The following is a 13,017-nucleotide window of genomic DNA, read 5'->3' as shown; positions in this document are numbered from 1 at the left end:
TTTAGTTTAAGTTCTTCATGTTAAATCTTATAGGTGGTTCTACAATCCTCAGCCAAGCAACAACAATCAGACACAAGACCTACTGTGGCTTGGCATCATTGGCAACAGGTACTTAACACACCATAGGCATTGATATTGCCCTTCTTGTGTAGGACCCAATTTTTGCAAAAATATGACCATTGGTTATGTTTGTGCAGGAACGACTTAAATAACTGCGTCTTCTGATAGCAATGTATTCTGGTGTCTCCATCAACCACTGTCTGGAATGCAACAAGAGCTCATTCTCTTCTAATGTAGTAACTAAAATCACAAGCAAATCACTTGCTGTGGTCTAAATCGTTGGGTGCTATGATTTTGCAATCCATAATTTTGAGCTTTTTCAACTGGATTTGTGTTCATATGAAGGGGACTTCTTTTCAAGCAGGTGGCTACTTTTCCACTTAAAAATGGGCGTAGAATCTTTTGGTTATATTTCTTTCCACAAGGGTCTAAAATTTGTTTCACGCCCATTTTACATCGAAAGAAAGAATCTTTTGGTTATATTTCTTTCCACGGGGGTCTATAATTTGTTTCATGCTCCATTTCTTTCGACCTAAAAATGGAAAACATAAAACAAATTTTACATCCACTTGTACGCGAAAGAAATGGAGCACGATAGAAACAGAGTGGATGTAAAGTTTGTTTTACATCCATTTTACATTGAAAGAAACAGAGCCTTAGGAAAGCTGGCTACAGAGCCTGGGATATTTGTGAGGGAGTGCTTTGTAGAGATGGTACCTTCTCTATTTGTTTTGATGAGGAATGATTTGCTTGTAACCTTCCGTCCCATTCTTTCTTGTGTATCAAACTTCAAGTTGGAAACCTTGGGGAAATCAATGGTTAAGCTTGATAGATCAAGGGGCTACGTTCATCCTATTAAGGTGGGGTCATTGGCAATGGTTGGACTCGTTCTGGTCAGATCAACAAGTCCGTCCGTGTCCATGTGGCACATGTGGTGCCTAAAAATGGCCTGTTAGGAGCGACCCTAATGGCTACAATTTTGGCGTTTTATCTTCTTTACCAATGCATGTGGCGTGGGAGGTGAGATTTCTGGTAGGGGTGCAATTGGGTTGATTTTTGGGAATTCTGGTTGACATATTACCATAAAATCGTGTCGTGTTTGGGTTGATTAGTATTCATTTTATTTAGCAAAAGTTCATGCGTAACTCAAATTGCTCATCTAATTTCATGCCCTGGTGGTGGCGATTTCAGGTAGGGGTGGGAACAATATTTGGGAATTCGGGTTGAGACCATAAGATCGGGTAGGGTTAGGGTTGATTCAATTTCAATTTTTTGGCATAGGTCAACCCCTTTTTTTGGATGACATAGGGTATACCCACCCCAATTTTTAGGGCGGGACTATTCCCTACGGATGCGAGCAATCGAACCATACGCATCGGGTAAGCCTGGGGGATCAATGGGGAGCATCAACGTGACTTTAAGCCAAAGAGCCACACCCATACAGACCCACAGGTTGAAAGTTCAACCTTACCCAACCCAACATGCACCCTTAATTTCAGTGGAAGGCTTTAAATATCCCCCTAAAATTCTCTTGACGGTGAGAGGTCCTTTGCTTGTTGCAATTAGGAGATCGAATTGGCATATATATATATATATATATATATATATATATATATATATATATATATATATATATATATATATATATATATATATATATATATATATATAAGTCTCTAGTCTCTCCCCTAGATAAGCTTATCTACTCCTCCCTTTAAAAAAACACAGTGGGCCCACGTTGTTTTGATGATCCAAAGCATTCATTTGATAGGTCCTAACATAGATAGGGTGTGCCCAAAAAATCAGCACCAAAGGGTCATCCTAGAACTTCGTTTTGTAGGGCACACCGTGTCCAAAATGGACGCATATAAACGTGGACGTTTAAATGGAGGAAAATTAATTTTTTGGTGAAATTTTGGATTTTGAAAACTTATAATCTATATTATAACATACTGGAATTTTAAAGAAAAATTCATTGATTTGATCTATGAAAAGTAAAACCCTAGCATGCTTTTCTACTTTTTATATTACAAAGATAAAGATCCTAACACTGGTCGCGCTCCTTATCTCTAGGGTGCGTAGATTCGAGGTTTACGCTTTGTCCCACCCTTTTATATGATGAAATCGATACCCCACACATCAAAAATCTCGACAACTAGAATGGGATTGAGGGGCATCATATTTCTTTTAGTAACTTTTCCAAAAGACTGACATGATTTACATGACTTACAAAAGTCAAATGAGTCTTTAAAGAGAGTACGCCAATAAAATTCGCACTCCAAAACCTTATGTGCAGTTTTCTTTGGACCGAAGTGGCCACTGACCACCACATGCTTGATCATGGCAAAAAGATAGAATGGAATGTTGCTCATGATCAGGGACACACGAATAATTTGATCGGAACAAGTTTTAAACAAGTAGGGGTCTTCCCAATAAAAATACTTTACCTGTGAGTGGAACCGGTATTTGTCTTGGGTGGACAAATGAGAAGGTGTCTTACCCGTGACCAAATAATTCATAATATCCGCATACCATAGTTCACTTGATATCGCCAACAATTGCTCATCCGGAAAGCTCTCATTGATCGGACGCTCTTCATCCTTTGCATTAGGGAGTCTTGAAAGATGATCGGCAACCAAGTTCTCCGTCCCTTTCTTATCTTTTACTTTAAAGTCAAACTCTTAAAGCAGCAAAACCCACCTAATAAGGCGAGCTTTTGCATCCTTCTTTCCGACAAGGTACTTGATTGCCGAATGGTTGGTATATATAATCACATGCGATCCAATCAAGTAGGATCAGAACGTTTCTAATGCAAACACAACCGCTAAGAATTCTTTTTCGGTAGTGGTGTAGTTGAGTTGTGCATCATTCCAAGTCCTACTTGCATAATAGATTACATGGGGTAGTTTGTTAAAGCGTTGGCCTAACACGGCCCCGATTGCAAAGTCTGAAGCGTCGCACATAATTTCGAATGGCTCGGTCCAAATGGGTGTTTGAATAATGGGAGCCGTAGTGAGCTCCTTTTTCTAGCGCTCAAATGAATTGAGGCACTCTTTAGAGAACTCAAACTTTTGATCCTTAGCTAATAGCATGGTAAGAGGGCTCGCAATTTTTGAAAAATCCTTGATAAATTGCCGGTAAATGCCTGCATGGCCCAAGAATGCTCGGATATACCTCGCATTCTTAGGTGGTAGAAGATGGACAATGAGGTCCACTTTGTCTTTATCTACTTTAATCCCATCTTTTGAAATAACATGGCTTAGAACTATGCCCTCTTTAACCATGAAATGACATTTTTCCCAATTGAGTACAAGGTTCTTTTCTCTACTTCTTTCTAAGACCAATTTTAGGTGATGCAAACATTCGGCTAAATTATCACCGTAAATAGAAAAATCATCCATAAAAACCTTCAAAAAGGTCTTCACCATATCGGAAAAGATACTCATCATGCACCTTTGGGAAGTTGCTGGAGTATTGCACAACCCAAAAGGCATGCGTCTATAGGCATAAGTTCCAAAGGGGCACGTGAATGTCATTTTCTCTTGATCTTTTGGAGCTATGGGGATTTGGTTATATCCAGAATAACCATCAAGGAAACAATAGTACTCATGGCCTGCTAGCCTTTCTAGCATTTGATCAATAAAAGGTAAGGGAAAGTGATCCTTCCAAGTAGCCGCATTAAGTTTCCGGTAGTCTATACAAACCCGCCATCCGGTTTGAATCCGAGTAGGTATGAGCTCATTAGTGGCGAATTATATAACCGTGACTCCCGACTTCATAGTTACTACTTGAATGGGACTTACTCATTGGCTTTCTGATAGATAAATTATCCCATTGTCCAAACACTTTAAGATTTCTTTCTGGATAGCTTCCTTCATCACGAGATTAGTCCTTCTTTGAGGTTCCCTTGAAGGCTTGGAACCCTCAATGAGGTGAATGTGATGTTGAATTATGGAGGGGCTAATCCCTTTGATGTCGGCCATCGTCCATCCTATGGCTTCTTTATTATCTTTTAATAACATCAAAAGTTCCTCCTCTTGTAGAGGAGTCAAGTCCGCAGAAATAATTACAGGTAAAGTACAATTATTTTCTAAAAAAGCATAACGTAAAGAAGAGGGAAGCGGCTTCAAGTCCAGCTGTGGGGCCTCCTCAATCGATGGCTTTGGCAATGACTTTGCTAGGGGTCCCACGGGGTTCCATGTCTTGAATGGCACATGCATCGGTAAAGAAATCGCTTCCTCCATCACCTCTTAGCTCCTCCAAGCAATTTTGGAAACCTGCATCAAAATCAATTTCAGGAAAGGATATCATCAGGAAAGGAATGCGACATGTGAACTTCTTCATGAAAACTAGGTTGCTTACCTAAACGGAATACATTGAAATCAACCGAAGTGTTTCCAAAAGACAATTTCATTAAACCATTTCTACAATTAATTAGAGCGTTGCTATTAGCAAGGAACGACCTACCAAGAATGATAGGAATTTGATCCTTGTTATTAACAACAGGCTCCGTATCCAAGACAACAAAATCCACAGGGAATAAGAAATCACCTACTTTAACTAGGACATCCTCAACCATGCCTTTGGGTGTCTTCACTGACCTATCCGCCAGTTGGAGTGTGACGGTGGTAGGTTTGAGGTCTCCTAATCCTAATTGCTTGAAAATAAAAAATGGTATGAGGTTCACACTAGCTCCCAAATCTAACAAGGCATGGTCAATTTGAGTCTTTCCAATAGTACATGATATGGTGGGACATCCCGGGTCCTTGTACTATGCTACCATTTGATGGGACAAAATAGAACTAATATTTGCGGCCAAGAAAGCTTTCTTGGGCACATTCGTTGTTCTCTTTTGTCTACATAGATCTTTCAAAACTTTAGCATATATGGGGACTTGGGAAATCGCATTAAGCAAAGGAATATTCACATGCACTTGTTTAAAAACATTCAAAACTTTATCAATTTGATCTAACTTTTTATTATTAGCAAGTCTCCTTGGGAAAGGAGCCTTAGGAATGTAATCCTTTTCAGGGGGAGAAGTTACATCTTCTGTACTTACCTGTTTGGGCTCTTCTTCTGAGCCTGTGGAGGAAGGTTCTTCACTAACCTCTTTTGGAAGATCTTGAGCAATTTTAGAAGGTTCGGTGCTGACCTCCTCTTTGTGATATTCTTTTCCACTTTTCAAAGCATAAACTGCATTACATTGGTTTGAAGGATCCTGCTACGGCAAGTTGTGTTGAATGGCATTCAACTGATTAGCCTGTGGTTGTTGATTCCCATTTATGACCACATTCCTTAGGTTAGGAATGGGTTGACTCGGCATCTTTTCTTTTTCCCTTTCACTTAGGGTCGTAGCAAGTTGAAAAAATTGCTTTTCTAAGTTGTGTTGGCCCATCATGAAGGTACTCATGAGAAGCTCCATGTTTTTCTCTAAAGATGCAATGCGGGCCGACTCCCCTTATTTTTTAAAACCCGGAGGGGGATTTGGAATATTACTTAAAATGGGGTTTTAAAAAGTAGGAGGGGGAGGGGGTGGCCGAACAAAAGTGGGAGGGAAGGTGGGCCTACCTTGGCCGAATTGGCCTTGGCCTTTAAAATTGGATGGCCCACCTTGACTCCATGAAAAGTTTGGATGATTTATCCATCCCGAATTATAAGTGCTGGAATAAGGGTTATTAGAATACAAAGCACTTATATTCTCATTAGAATTACCAAATTTAGCAAGAGTTGGACACTCTTCCATGACATGGTCTGTGGCTTAACACCAATTAGACATGGGAACACTATGTGCAATTTGATTGACTTGTGAAGGTCCTTTGACAACTATTGCTTCTAGCCTTTTGATTAGGCTATCAAGATGGGCCTCTTTTGCCATGGCACCCTCTATTAGAAATCCCTTGCTTGAAGTGGCTCTCTCACCTTCTTGAGTGGATTCCCACTCTCTTATTTTTTCCGCCAAATCAAGTAAGAAGTTCCATGCCACGGCCTCATCCGTGAAAGATGTAAAACCGTTAGGACACATGGACTCAAGAAGTTGCTTTGTTTGGTAATCTATGCTCTCATAAATAATTTGGCATAAGTGCCACAAATCAATTTCATGGTGAGGACACTCTTGGAGTAGGTCTTTGAACCCCTCCAAAAACTTAGAAAATGACTCTAATGGCTTTTGCTTGAATTGTAAACTATCGTTCCTAAGCTTATTAGTTTTATGTAATGGAAAAAATATTTTTAGAAAAGCGACGGTGAACTCCTCCCAAGTGGTGATGGAGTTCATTGGTAAGCCATAGAGCCACTTTTTGGCTCCATCATTGAGTGAAAACGCAATAAACCGCAACTTTACCACATCATCGGTAAGTTGTTGCAACTTAATCAAAGCACATACATCTTCAAACTCACGCAAAAATAAATAAGCATTCTCCAAAGGGACGTCATGAAAATGAGAAAGTAAAGAGATAAATTGTGATTTTAGCTCAAAATTATTGCCATGCGCAACCGGCAATCTAATGCAATAAGATTGCGCGGTTCGGGCAGGATAGAAGCGATCGCGCAAAGTCCTTGGCGGCTCCTCTTGCGCCATGACTTCTTGATTTGGATTTGGCTCGATTTCTTCTGTCGTCTCTAACCGGTTTGCTCTTTCTAGTCGATTGACCGAGTTCCGCACCCAACCTATGGTCATAAACACAAGAAAACCAAGTAAGAGAGATGGATATGCAAGAAACCAAAAATAAAACTAAAGTAAAAATAACTACTAATCTAACACTTCGAATAATTAAGATTCTAATGCAACTCTCTTCCCCGGTAACGGCGCAAAAAACTTGATTGTGATATTAAATAACCGCAAGTGCACGGATCACGTGTAGATATGGGTCGAACTCAGGGAAGAGCTTATTGTGATTTCTACCCTTATACTACTTAGAAAATAAACTTATGATATATTATTGCCTGGAATGGACTCAGGATTTTCGTGGACTAAGACCTCGAAGCCAACAATATTTATAAGTTTGTATTCTAAACAATCTAAGATCGAACACAAATAAGATTGCGATTTGGAAATCTTAATTTAGTTAAAGTGCACCAAAGTTCTAATGATCTCTTTTAACTACTTATCTAATCCAATTAGAAGACAATAATTCTAAGAGCCCGAGTTAATTGGAAAATTGCAAAAATAATTTGGAATATTGTAAAACCTTAATTCAATATAAAAGAGTACTTAGGGTTAGAATCCACCATGGGTTTGGATTAGATTCATTAATTAAAACAGTTGTTTGAATTAGGTTGAAAATCCAACTAACCAGTCAATAAATAATAAGATCTAAAAGATGTCATTATTTATGAGTATTTAAGCGAATTAACCCTCTAATTTATAATAATTATGTAGAATTTAATCTTTGTTAATCAACAATCATCCATACGAAAGGGGAAAGCCAATGGCATGGATGATTGGGATTTGTACAAAAACAAAACCCTACATAATTCTTACAAAACGTTTGGATGGAATTAATTGAATATTTTTCTCCTGCCCCATGGCTTCAACTAAACCCTAAGTAACTAGGATTTAGTTGTTCATGAAAAAAGAAGAAAAAGATAAAATAGAAGAGGGAGGAGAGAGGACAAAGTGCCATCAATTACAAATTAAAAAGAAAAGTAAAAGAGAGATGCTTTCACTAATTAAACTTAAGACAAATTACATAAATAAAATCTTGAAATTAAATAAAACAAGAACAAAAACTTATTCTTTCGTCTTCTAAGCCTGGGACAAGCCTTTCTCCTTTCTAGTGTCACCCTTGATTGGAGTTGGAATGGCTTTGGAGGTAGAGGATGTGAGAGATGGAAAAAGAACTTGAAAAAGAAAAAAAAGAGAACAAGAGAGTGAGAGCTTGAGAGTGGTAGAGAGAAAGAGAGAATGAGAGAGTGAGAGTCCTCTTTTCTTTTTTCTGCTCCAAGATATATATAGGGAAAATTCCTCCTCTATCTTTGGCAGCTTCTTATTGTCTTCTACTCTTTACTAATTTTAACACCTCAAGAATGGCATGCATGATGACCTCATTGGATGATTCTAGACCATTAATCAAACATGATGAAAAATATGAGCCGAAGATATAGTTGAGCAGGAGAAATTATATGAATAAGGGCCTTATGCACAAATTAGATCTCTTTTGAGTGTAAGAAATGGACCCACTAGGTTTCCATATAACAGCCCATCAGATCAACAGCCCCGATCACTAAACCATATGCCACGTCCACTTGGGAAATACCATAACAAAGTATAAGATGCCACCAATAAAGTCAAACTGCCAGTTCTTCCTTCAAAATTTCAATATGTTACCCATGCAATTCTAGTGATAAAAAAATGGTAGGCAAAATTGGTTCTTTAGGAAACGCCACCAAATTGCTATTCTCCTTGTGGATCAAAACAGTAACGTGAGATGAATAGAAGTTACCAAAACGTGAGTGTTGCAATCTATGGTATCCACGCTCCCTCGTTTTAACACTAGCATTTCATTCTATTGTTAAAGAGTTTCTGCTTGGAGTTAGCTGGGAATTGCAAAAATCGTTTAAAAAATAGTAACGTGGGACCCGCCTCCTATTTTCATTGCTTGCCATGTCAAGTGAATAATTTTAGAGTAATTTAATGTGAAACCCACCATTGAAGGAGCAAGTTACGAAAAACTATCACCGACCTCAAGGAAAGAGAGTAGCTTGCCCAATTTTTTTGGGAAATGATATTTACGCCCCTTTTGATCACCAGGGACACCCATTGCCAGTGTATGTTGCAATCATAGCCAATGGATTTTTCTGACATCAAGTACAATAGTTCCCTTTTTGTCATTGATACACTGACACTGGGTGTCCCTGGTGATAAAAGGGGCGTAAATATCACTTCCCATTTTTTTTCCTTTTAATGGTATTTCACTTAAATGGCAAAACTACCCTTCTATGCTTATATTATTAATTGCCCACTCTCACCAATTGAGATACAATAACAACAGCCCACTCTTACACGTTTCTGAATTGAATAAGGGATTTGAACTTTTACAAATAGTGGGTCTCACCATTGCCAAAACATGTAATTCCCCAACACAACCGAACCACCTTAGCAGGCCATTATTTCAATTCAACATCAGCCCATCACTTTTGATATTCACAGCCAATCCAAAAATCTATAGGAATTTTGCCCCCAAAATCCACTTTATAAGACCCACTTAATCAAAACCGTCCACATGATTGGGTCACATAGGTTGCATCCCAATATATCATTTCCATTGATGGGGCCTACAATACAACTTGTCGTCCCTCTAATTTACCTCCATAAACCGATCCAACCGTCCATTTTATGGTCAAAGATATGAGTTAGTAACGCCCATAACCCATTTCCATAGATTGATCTAAACCGTCAAAATTGTGAACCTAGATGGAATTAGTTCTAGCCCAAACCACTTTTATGGGCTGATCTAAGCCGTTCACTTGACGAGTAATTGGTTGAATTGGTCATACCCCCACAAATTGCTTTCATATCACAGCCATAGGACGATCCAAACTCTCCAATTGATAAGCTACAATGGGCAGTGCAAAAATATTAGTGGGAGCTTACCTTGTCCGGATATTTCAACAAATCCAATGGTTGGGTTGCGCAACCAATGGTCCAAATCATCATATGGTAGTCAAAATTGCCATCCTCTGTCTCACTCCAAAAATGGACCATAAGGTGAATTGATCGTGGCCCCTAAATAAATCTCACACGAGAATCCAGACCATCCAATTGAAAAGTCGCGGTATAAATTGGTTGCACCCCTACATCATTCCCATAAAATGATCCAAACGGTCCAATTAAATGGGTTGCAATGTAAACTAGGTCACACCCCTTCCAAATTATTTCGCGGGTTAATCTGAGCCGTCCAATTGTTGGACCATGAGATAAGTTGGATTGTGTATAATTCAGCCACCTTGGTCTCTTGTGAAATTCGGCCAATATTAAAAATTGATTGTTTCTCTTCAATATTTCATCGTTTAGCTTCAATTCCTTCAAAACTCCAATTAGAACCTTGAATAGCGCCCCTTTAATTATCAAATATGCATGCTAAAGTATCTACAATTCACACATAAATGTGCTCATCAGATTCCTCCATACTTAAGATTTGCTAGTCCTTGAGCAAACAAAAAGAAATTAAACAAAAATAAAATCTAAAACAACCTAACTCACTTTCGTAGGAATCACAATTGCACTTAGCACGTCCAACAAGCCTTTGAACCCCTAGGTTACCCTAGTGGACGAGTTTTGTCTCGTGAGTGTTTGCTGTCAATATACAGACAAAATTCTAAAAATAAACTTTTCTTTCCAAATCTCACTATAGAATAAAGCCAAAAATTTTTAATCATTTTTCTTTTATAAATTACTCAAAATAGAAGAACAAGAATAACCCCATACTTAAACTTTGCATCCTATGCCAAGTTGAAAAAATTGAAAAAATATTTTAATCAAATCAAGGAATCCTCTTTTGAATTTGTCCTACTCTTCTCCCTTAAATTTGATTCTAATGCAATCATACCATAAATCAAATTTGATTTCGAAACTTAATAGAAAAGTTACAAATTTATATGGTCCACCACACTTTCCATTTTTCCCATGCTTTTTAAAAATAGAACTCACTTTTTTGTAATCATCTACTGCTTTTGGCGTGAATGACATGTAGGGCATGCCTCAGACACCCAGGCTACTAAGCAGTATCAGACTAATTATTCGATTTTTGCATATATCGTAGACATTGATGTATATGAGTTCAATCTTTACCTTTGATTAAATGCAATGCTTTGATTTATTAAGCTTTCTAATTGACCCATGTATGGAGTTTTCAGTCAGTTGCTCTCAAGCCAGTTCGCTTTAAGGAACTAGGCATAAAAACCCTTCAGACTTAATAGCTCAAAAGCTACAAATCAAAACTATAATCAGAAGGTAAACTTTCTAAAAATATTTCTTTTTTTTTTCAACCTTTCTTTCCTTTTTCACCATACCATATAAAAAGCAAGTTTCTATTTCTATTTCTTATTCAAATCCTTTTAAAAGAAAGATTCCAAAAGAAAACAAAACTAAGAAAGGAAAGTATTTTTTAAAAATTTTTCGGATTCAAAAATTAAATATCCACTAACTTTCTTTCTTAAAATAGGAAAACAATTTTCTTTCTAAGAATACAAAGTTCTTTCTAATTTGAGAAAAATTACCAAAAACAAATAGAAAAGAAACTTTCTAACTTTAAATTATAGAAAAGACTAGAAAAGAAAAGTTTCTAAAAGCTACCCCCATACTTGAATTATGCATTATCCTCAATGCATGCAAAAATAGAAATAAAAATATGAGAACCAAAATAGAAAGGAGGGTACGTATCGTATTTGTTTAGGCATGATTCGAATAGGAAGGTTCATGGAGATCCGTGACCTCTTCCATATTCGATTTTTGTAATTCCATAAACGGCTTTAATCTTTGACCATTTACCTTAAATATCTCACCATCTTTAGGATTTAGAACATCGACCGCACCATGGGAGAAACTTTGTTAACTATATATCGTCCATCCCATCGAGACCACAACTTACCAGGAAAGAGATGCAAGTGTGAGTTGTAGAGAAGAACTTTATCACTCTCATTGAAACTCTTCCGTACGATGTACTTCTCATGAAAGGTTTTTGTCTTCTCTTTATAAATCTTTGCATTCTCGTATGCTTCATTCTGCAACTCCTCCAATTTCGAAACTTGTAATCTCCTTTGAACACCTGCAGAAGACAAATCAAAGTTGAGCTTCTTTATTGCCCAAAAAGCTTTGTACTCTAACTCTACAGGGAGATGACAAGCCTTTCCATATATAAGAACGTATGGAGACTGGCCAAGATCTGTCTTATATGCCGTCCTATAAGCCCACAAGGCATCCACTAATCTAATGGACCAATCTTTGCAGTTAGGATTAACCTTCTTCTCCAAAATTTGCTTGATTTGCCTATTTGAAACTTCTACTTGATCACTTGTTTGTGGGTGATAGCAGTAGCCAAGTTATGAGTAATGTTGTGTTTCCTCATAAGTGACTCAAAGGATTTATTACAAAAGTGTGAACCCCTATCACTAATTATAGCCCGTGGTGTACCAAAGCAAGATAAGATATTTTCCTTTAAAAACTTCATCACCACCTTGTGGTCATTGGATTTGCAAGCCACGGCTTCAATCCACTTGGACACATAATCAACTGCAAGGATATGAGGACTCAGAAAATTTGGAATGGGCCCATAAAATCGATACCCCATACATCAAAAACCTCAACAACTAGAATGGGATTGAGGGGCATCATATTTCTTTTAGTAACTTTTCCTAAAGACTGACATGATTTACATGACTTACAAAAGTCAAATGAGTCTTTAAAGAGAGTAGGCCAATAAAACCGCACTCCAAAACCTTATGTGCGGTTTTCTTTGGACCGAAGTGGCCACCACATGCCTGATCATGGCAAAAGGATAGAATGGAATGTTGCAAATGATCAGGGACACACCTACGAAGTAGTGGTATTCCCAATAAAAAATACTTTACCTGCGAGTGGAACCGGTATTTATCTTGGGTGGACCAATGAGAAGGTGTCTCACCCGTGACCAAATAATTCATGATATCTGCATACCATGGTTCACTCAATACCGCCAACAATTGCTCATTAGGAAAGCTCTCATTGATCGGACGGTCTTTATCATTTGCATTAGGGAGTCTTGAAAGATGATCGGCAACCAAGTTCTCCGTAGCTTTCTTATCTCTTATTTCTAAGTCAAACTCTTGAAGCAGCAAAACCCACCTAATGAGGCAAGCTTTCATATCCTTCTTTCCTACGAGGTAGTTGATTGCCGAATGGTCGGTATATATAATCACATAGGATCCATTCAAGTAGGACCGAAACTTTTCTAATGTAAACACAACCACTAAGAATTCTTT

The 13,017-nt window shown here is 37.9% G+C and overlaps 1 protein-coding gene across 3 annotated transcripts in view; it reads left to right on the top strand.

Moving 5' to 3' along the window:
* Positions 1-383, top strand: part of LOC143885330 (protein FAR1-RELATED SEQUENCE 4-like) — a 35,246-nt gene extending 34,863 nt beyond the window's left edge. For 2 of the 3 annotated variants that reach the window (XM_077389448.1, XM_077389450.1), the window contains exons 6-7: positions 1-108; positions 198-383. The exon at positions 1-108 is cut by the window's left edge and continues 341 nt beyond it. The gene's annotated coding sequence lies outside the window, so the exon portion shown is untranslated. The remainder of the gene's footprint in view (positions 109-197) is intronic. The other variant, XM_077389449.1, reaches the window with a different exon arrangement.
* Positions 384-13,017: the final 12,634 nt, after the last annotated feature.

Source organism: Tasmannia lanceolata, unplaced genomic scaffold, assembly GCF_043159265.1.
Source record: "Tasmannia lanceolata isolate RefF3 unplaced genomic scaffold, GAP_Taslan_0.1 ptg000008l, whole genome shotgun sequence".
Taxonomy (NCBI): Eukaryota; Viridiplantae; Streptophyta; class Magnoliopsida; order Canellales; family Winteraceae; genus Tasmannia; species Tasmannia lanceolata.
This window is presented reverse-complemented; position numbering and strand designations above follow the sequence as displayed.